The 7,586-nt window shown below is 46.4% G+C and overlaps 1 long non-coding RNA gene across 7 annotated transcripts; it reads right to left on the bottom strand.

Annotated features, from left to right (window-relative positions):
• Positions 1-1,794: 1,794 nt before the first annotated feature.
• On the bottom strand, positions 1,795-6,669 carry LOC102551532 (uncharacterized). Of its 7 annotated transcripts, none has more exons than XR_015637360.1 (6): positions 6,631-6,667; positions 5,337-5,578; positions 4,460-4,833; positions 3,366-3,519; positions 3,099-3,248; positions 1,795-2,890 (listed from the first exon to the last, which is right to left on the bottom strand). It is a non-coding gene; the product is annotated as an uncharacterized LOC102551532 (long non-coding RNA). The 7 variants fall into 7 exon arrangements; XR_015637364.1 differs by lacking the exon at positions 6,631-6,667 and adding an exon at positions 6,334-6,585 and having other exon boundaries at positions 4,740-4,833; XR_015637362.1 differs by lacking the exon at positions 4,460-4,833 and having other exon boundaries at positions 6,631-6,669.
• Positions 6,670-7,586: the final 917 nt, after the last annotated feature.

The following is a 7,586-nucleotide window of genomic DNA, read 5'->3' as shown; positions in this document are numbered from 1 at the left end:
TGGCGGTGGGTCTCATTTTTTTCTTTCTTCTGATCTCTGCTCGTGACTCTGAGCTTCATTTATTCCATGCAAGAAACAAAGGAAGGCTGGAGCTCGGTTCCCGTGGAGACAGATCTGTAACCACAGAAGCTACAATGTCAGCCCCACACGGCCTAGAAACTCCATGCCTCAACCACATCTGTGCTCAAAGAAGGATTGTGAACCCAGCACAGAGCTCGTGTTCTTAGGCAAGCAACGGGGGAGCGAGTGAATAGCTGTGACGTATCCTGTCGCTGTGAGACTTATATGTTTTTGTCTGTCCCTGCTTCGCCCACATTCTTCTGAATGTTTTTAGCTTCTCAAAGCTCTTTGAGATTCCTGGGCTTTAGATGTGGTTCAGTGATATAGCCACACTTAGCAGACACCAGAGCTTAGACCTGATCCCCACTGTGCAGCGCACCCCCCCAGCCCCCCAAAGTTATCTGAATTTCAGTTCAAGATCTCCAGAGTTAGTTTTTATTTGAGACACCATTTTCCCTTTGTAGTCCCGGTTGGCCCTACCTTAGACCACTCATTATCAGAATAAATGTGAGCATATAGCTTTAGATTTTCGTTATTGTTGCTGCTGCTGCTGCTGCTCTTGGTGTTTTAAACAGGAATTCGACATGTAGCTCAGGCAGGATTCAAACTCCTAATCCTCCTGCATCAGCCTCTCAAGTGCTGGGATTATAGTTAGAACACCATGTCCATCTATAGAGTATAACATTTTTCTGAGTTCCATCCTGTCTAGGCTACCTCATAAGATCCCATCTCAAAACAAATCAAAAACTGAAAGAAGCGGGGGGGGGGGGCTCTCAGTTTACGGGGACCCCCTCAAACATCAGGTTTACTAGATTTTGTGATGGGCTAGAGAGGAATTTGTTTCTCCCCCCTGGAGCGAATCCTGACAGATGTAATTGTCAAGGTGGTAACTCAGGAGTCCTGTTCCTCCCGTGTGTCTCTCTGCTCACCCCGTCACGGTCAGATTGCTTGAAGCAGTATCTTGTGCATAGCAGGGAGTGTAATTATTTACTACGGGGCAGGCAGGAAGAAACTGTGGAGGGAACAGATGTGAGGACTTGGGAAACGTTATCGAACTGTGTTTGAGGCACTGGGATGAAGTGTATTTGCAAACATGAGACACTCAACCACAGGAAGCACAGGCTGGCCACTTCTTTAGCTGCAAACTTCTTATTCATAGAAAGCCCTGGGGTTTCATTTTCAGAATTTTAACCGAAGGAATTTATCTCCCAATGACATTCTCTGTGACTGCTTCTATTCACTCCCCAAAGCTGGGCTTTTCAATAATTGCCTTTGATGTCCACTCCCCAGTGTTCCTCAGTAGCCTAACCCCTGTGGATGTCAATTGCCCCGGGAGGCTACCCTCACAATGGAGACCATCGCCTCAGTAACAGCCTCCCAAACTGAAGTACCCCAGAACCAAAGGGGGCAGGCCCGGAAGAACACCACACCGTGAGCTAACGGGACTTCCCGAGGTTGGCTCACACCGAAATACGTGGGTTTCCTGTCGATGCTCCACTGTCACATGGTTTAAGCTAACATTTGCATCTCAGATCTTAGTCAGGTCCCCAAGCTGCTCTGAGGGCAGGCAAATGAATCTTAATATTATACAGCGCAGCAGGGGAATTCAGAGGACAGAGGAGGGAGAGGGGCGGAACCAGCTAAGGGATGATGCGGCCTTCCAGATGTCTCCCATAAACATTTTCACCTCTCACACTCACGCTCTCCTAAGGGATTAAGACATTTCAGGCAATGACAGAGAAAAGAACCAATATTTTATTGAAGTCTTAAAAATAACAACAACAACAACAACAACAACAACAAAAAATGGCACACACCTTTAATCCTAGTAGTTGGGAGGCAGAGGCAGGAGGATCTCTGTGAGTTTGAGGCTGGCCTGGTCTACGGAGTGAGTTCCAAGATGTAGTCCTGACTGGTGCCTTGGCCGTCCCGTAACTCACTCCATAGACCAGACTGGCTTCAAACTCAGAGAGTCACCTGCCTCTGCCTCTGCCTCGAGAGTGCTGAGGTTAAAAGTGTGCAAAACACCACTCTGCTCACAGAAATTCTTATGTCTCTTTCTCCTGAGTACTGGCATTAAAGTATGTGTCACAAAGCCCAGTCCAAATCATTACATTCTTAAACGTGGGTCAGTAAGATGGCTCTGTGACAACCTGACAAGCTGAATCCTGGATTCCAGAGTAGAAGGAGAGCGATAACTCTCAAAAGTTGTCTTCTGATCCCCACACATACTGTGTGTTAGAACACCTGCCTTCCTACCTCCTCCTACACACATCACACATGCCCCCAGAATAATTAATAATTAATTACTCATTGGGGCTGGACAGAGAGCTCAGGGGTTAAGAGTGCTGGCTGCTCTTCCAGAGGACCCAGGTTTGATTCCCAACACACCCGTGACAGCTCACAACTGTCTATAACTACAGTTCTAGGGATCTGATTCCTTCTTCAGGTACCAGGTATGTAGTGGTGCACAGACACACAAACAGGCAAAATACACATTAAAAAAAAAACAAAAAACAAAACCAAAAATAGTGAATAAATAAAACATTTAAGGTCTGAAAAAAAAATACTGTCCTGGAGAATGGTTAGGCTTCCTTTCTTTCTTTCTAAAAATAATATTTACTATTTTCAATTACGTACATTTCTGTGTGTGTCCATGTGTGAATATGTGCACGAATGCATGTTCCTGTGGAGGCCAGAAGAATGTGGGGGTCACCTGGAACTGACATTGTAAGCAGCAACGTCATATGTGTCCCGGAAAATATGACTCTGGACCCCTGAGCCATCTCTCCAGCCCTGAATGCAATCCTTCTCTAAGTCCGGGAAAATTCTATAGAAAACAAAGAAAGAAAAGTACATTTTAAAATGACTGCAGCTGCCAGGCCTGCTGGTACAGATCTGTCACCTTAGCTGCCAGTGAGGTTACATCCGAGAGATCAAAAGTTTAAGGCCTGACTGCACAATGCTGTGGTGGCTATTCCTGGTTGTCAACTTGACCACGTCTGGAATGAACTACAATCCAGAACTGGAGGGCTCACCTGCGATCCTGATCTTCAGGCTGGAAGACACGAGTTTCTCACCTGGATCTTGATATGGAGATCTTGGGGCATAGTGTCAAGGTAGTACGTGCTCTTAATCCCAGGAGACTGAGGCAAGGAGTCTCAGGGTCCTTTAGAGTTCAAGGTCATCTGGGACAAAACAAGTCAGAGATCCAGGCTTAGTGGCACTCACCTTTAATCTGGGCCACACCTTGTGCTGGAGGCCAACAAAAGGACATTAGAAGAAGGAACACTCACTCTACTTACCAGCACATCTGTTGGAACCCACTGTTTCAGGAGTCCAGCGTCTACAGGAGACCAGCTGAAAGGCCCACCTGAGCAACTGCTAGATTCCTCAGCTTCCCATCCACAGCTGCCCATTGCCGGATTAATAGAACCGTAAGTCATGATAGTAAATTCCCTTAATATAGAGAGGGACATTCCATAAGTTCTGTGACTCTAGAGAACCCTGACTAATACGCACCCCTGACCTATGTTCTTGAAAGTAACTTTCTCCTAAGTCTGAATCTTTTTTATTTTTAATTTGTTTTGGGCTGGGGAGATGGCTCAGCGGTTAGAGCACTGGCTGCTGTGCTAAAGGTCCTGAGTTCAATTCCCAGCAACCACATGGTGGCTCACCACCATCTGTAATAAGATCTGATGCCCTCTTCTGGTGTGTCTGAAGACAACTACTTCGATACATAAAATAAATAAATCTTTAAAAAATTTTTTTTAAATTTTAATTTACTTTGTGAGTATAGGTGTTTTGCTTGCATGTATATATGCCTGTGCACCAGAGCAGTGGTAAGAAAAAGACATCATATCTCTTGGAACCAGAGTCACACACATAACTGTCAGCCATGATGTGGGTGCTGGTAATTGAACCCTAGGTCCTCTGGAATAGCAGCAGAGGGTGAGTATGCTCCTAACCACTGAGACACTCTTGTTCTCCGGAGCTAGGCTTCACTTCAAACCCAGTCTATGGCAAACATTACCTCACTGGAGCTGGTGTTACCCAGACAAGTATGAACTGAGGACATGGCTGCTCTGTATGGTTAAAGTGACGATCTTTATCAAAATATGAGAGAACAGCTAGAGGCATCTGGAAGAGACCAGAGCTGAGAGAAAAAAACAGTAGACTGAACGGGACCAGCAAACAGGACCTGGTCATGAGTGAATCAGGAGCCGTGCAAAAGAGGTGGAGCCAAGACCTTTCAGCCGAAACAGCAGGGTTATAAGAAATTGGGGAGCGGGGAGAGGAGAGAGCCCGTGAGGTGGGGCTGTTTACCGTAAGGGAGGAGAAGAACTTTAGAAATGTGGAGCCTGGGGCTGGGGATTTAGCTCAGTGGTAGAGCGCTTACCTAGGAAGCGCAAGGCCCTGGGTTCGGTCCCCAGCTCCAAAAAAAAAAAAAAAAAAAGAAATGTGGAGCCTGCACTTGTGAGGGAGCTTCCAGGCCAGCATGCTCTTTGGTTTGCTAATAGGCACCACAGGATAGGCTTTGGTCCTGTCTGCCTTTTGGAATTTGGTGAAATGGAGTTTCCTTTGGAGCTGACATGTCCCATACGGAACGGTTCCGCGATAGTTTTTTGTTTGTTTGTTCCATATCCTGCCCTGGTTCCACGATCTCTCTTCAGTCTTACTTCGATCCAACTCCTGCTGTTTCGCGGTTCCGGTTCAGCTTAGGTCCCATACAGCTCTTTACCGCTTGCCAGACTTTCCTGGTCTCTGTCTTTACTGGAATGACACATTAGGAACAGCCCGAAATCAAGCCTCTCATAAACTGTGGCCAGAGGCTGCTTAGTTTCCGGCAAGACGAAGCTGCTACCTCCAGAAGCTTGCCCCAACCTCCAGCTAGCAGTGGTGTCTGCTTTGAAGTGCAAACTCCTCCTTGCCTGCCGCTTGCAGCAGCCTGCTCTATTTCCTCATCTGGGTTAAACCAGGGAAGGTCAAAACCCATTTCCTACTTCCGTGCCTTCTTCTTTCTCGCCTCCACGGGTTTGCCTTAGAGAAGGAGCCTAATAAAATCCTGACAGATAAAGGTAACCTTGAGATGGAAGTGAGTGCTGGGCTGGGTGGTGGCAGCGGCACGCCTTTCTTTAATCACAGCATTTAGGAAGCAGAGGCAGGTGGATCTCTGAATTAGAGGCCACCCTGGTTTACAGAGAGCATTTCAGGATAGCCAGGGTCACACAGAGAAACCCTGAGATGTATGTAGCTCAGGGTGGCCTAGAACTTACCAGGCTGTTGATCTCCAGCTCAGAGAGATCTGAGTGCAGATACCTTCCAAGTGCTGGAATTGTGAGTCTGTGAGTCACTAGGCTACGCTACACATTTTTCCTGAGACAGTCTCCCATAGGCTAGGAGAGGAGGATTGCCACAAATAATTCCCTATGACTCTGAGAGAGACTGAAATGTTCTTTCATGTTCCTCAAGTGCTGAGATTACAAGCAGGCACTGCCACACGTAACGTCAAGATGTGCTAAAAAAAAAAAAAAAAAAAAAAAGGCTCTTTTTACTGGTGTCTATTAATCATGCTTAATACATTAGGTCCTTAAGAAATTCAGGATAAATGGCTAACAGGTGCTTATTAATGTATCAAAGTGGCTGCTGGCCACCAGGCCCTCCCAGTATTATCCCACATACATGTTACAGAGTCCTGTCTCCTCAGAGCTTCTCACCCGGTCCTACCTCTCCAGCTCCTGAGTTGCCCTTGCCCCAGTTTCTCTCTGTCTCTGTCTCTGTCTCTGTCTCTGTCTCTGTCTCTCTTTCTCTCTCTCTCTCTCTCTCTCTCTCTCTCCCCCCCCCCCTTTGGTCCTCAGCTTCTCTCTTTGCCCCTCCCCATTTGCCCTCTCCCCTCTTCCCTCTCTCGCTCCCTCCCCTTCCTATTCTGCTGGAACTTCAGTCTGGCCTCTTCCAGACGCCTCTGCCTGTCCTCTCCCTCCTATCTACAATAAAAACCTTCTCCATATCCTCATTTTCATTCATAATTATTAGTTTATTATGGCTTTCCACAACCGCATGTAATGTATTCTGATCGCACTCATTCTCCATTGCCCTTTTATGACCTCCCTCAGACTGTTATTTGTGTGACCTTGTTTAATATCTTCTTTACTCCTCGACAATTTCATGCTTCCATACATGTCTTGGTCACACCCAGCCGAAACTCCTCCCTCTCACCCCAGAACACCCCCAAGACATCCCTTTCCCACATTTACACCTTGCTGTGTGACTCACTGAGCTCACTCAGTTCCTGCTGGGACGGTGACTGAGTCTGTTGAGTAGGACCAGAAGCCACAGCTGCAGAGAGCCCATGTGACGACAGCATTGCTCAACTCTCGCCCATCCTCTGCCTCTTTTTTTTTTTTTTTTTTGGTTCTTTTTTTCGGAGCTGGGGACCGAACCCAGGGCCTTGCGCTTCCTAGCATCCTCTGCCTCTTAATTACACTCGGCCTCCCCGTCCCTGACATTCCGTGAGCCTCAGAGGGGAGGGCGTTGATAGAGATTTCCCGTTTAGAGGGAGGGAGGACTTACAGCCCTTTCTTCTCAGCAGTTTGGCCAGATACAAGTCTCTGCACTGACGTCATCATTTCTTAGTTTTAGTTTTGCTTTGCTTTTGAGACAAGGTTTCATTGCACAGCGCCGGCTGGCCTGGAGCTGTCTGCACAGACCAGGCTGGCCTCAAATTTAAAGAGCCTCTGCTCTTTCTTTCTTTTTTTTTTTTTTTTTTTTTTGGTTCTTTTTTTGGGAGCTGGGGACCGAACCCAGGGCCTTGCGCTTCCTAGGTAAGCGCTCTACCACTGAGCTACATCCCCAGCCCCGAGCCTCTGCTCTTTAAGGCTCTTTGAGTCTCTTCAGGGTTGCCTCTGCTTCTTGAAAGATGGCATTAGGGGCTGGGGATGTAGCTCAGTGGTAGAGCGCTTGCCTAGGAAGCGCAAGGCCCTGGGTTCGGTCCCCAGCTCCGGAAAAAAGAACCAAAAAAAAAAAAAAGAAAGATGGCATTAAAGGTATTATCACTAATATATAATAGCATACATCTTATATATAGTATAAATTATATACATACAATAGAGTGATTTATATGAATTGGATATATATTTGTGTGTAACATGTATATATTTGCTTTATTATGTGTATGAGTGTTCTGTCTGCATGGAAGTATGTGGATCATGTGAGTGTCTTGTGTCCTGTGTCCTTAGAGGTTAGGAAATGACGTCATATCCCCTGGAACTGAAATTGTGGTTGGTTAGAAGCCACCATGCGGGTGCTGGAAATCAAATCTAAGTCCTCTGTAAGAGCATTATGTACTGTTAACCGGAGGGCTGTCTCCTCAACCCTCTTAAATTATTTTTATGTCTTTGTGTTTATGTTTGGGTGTATAACTTCTATGTGTGTAAGTCAGAGGACGTCTTATGGAAATTAGGTCTCTCCTTCCAGTACGCAGGTCCTGGGGATAAGACCTGATCTTAAAAAGAAAATGAATAAAATAA

The sequence above is a fragment of the Rattus norvegicus genome, chromosome 14 (assembly GCF_021556685.1).
Source record: "Rattus norvegicus strain SHRSP/BbbUtx chromosome 14, alternate assembly SHRSP_T2T, whole genome shotgun sequence".
Lineage (NCBI taxonomy): Eukaryota > Metazoa > Chordata > Mammalia > Rodentia > Muridae > Rattus > Rattus norvegicus.
This window is presented reverse-complemented; position numbering and strand designations above follow the sequence as displayed.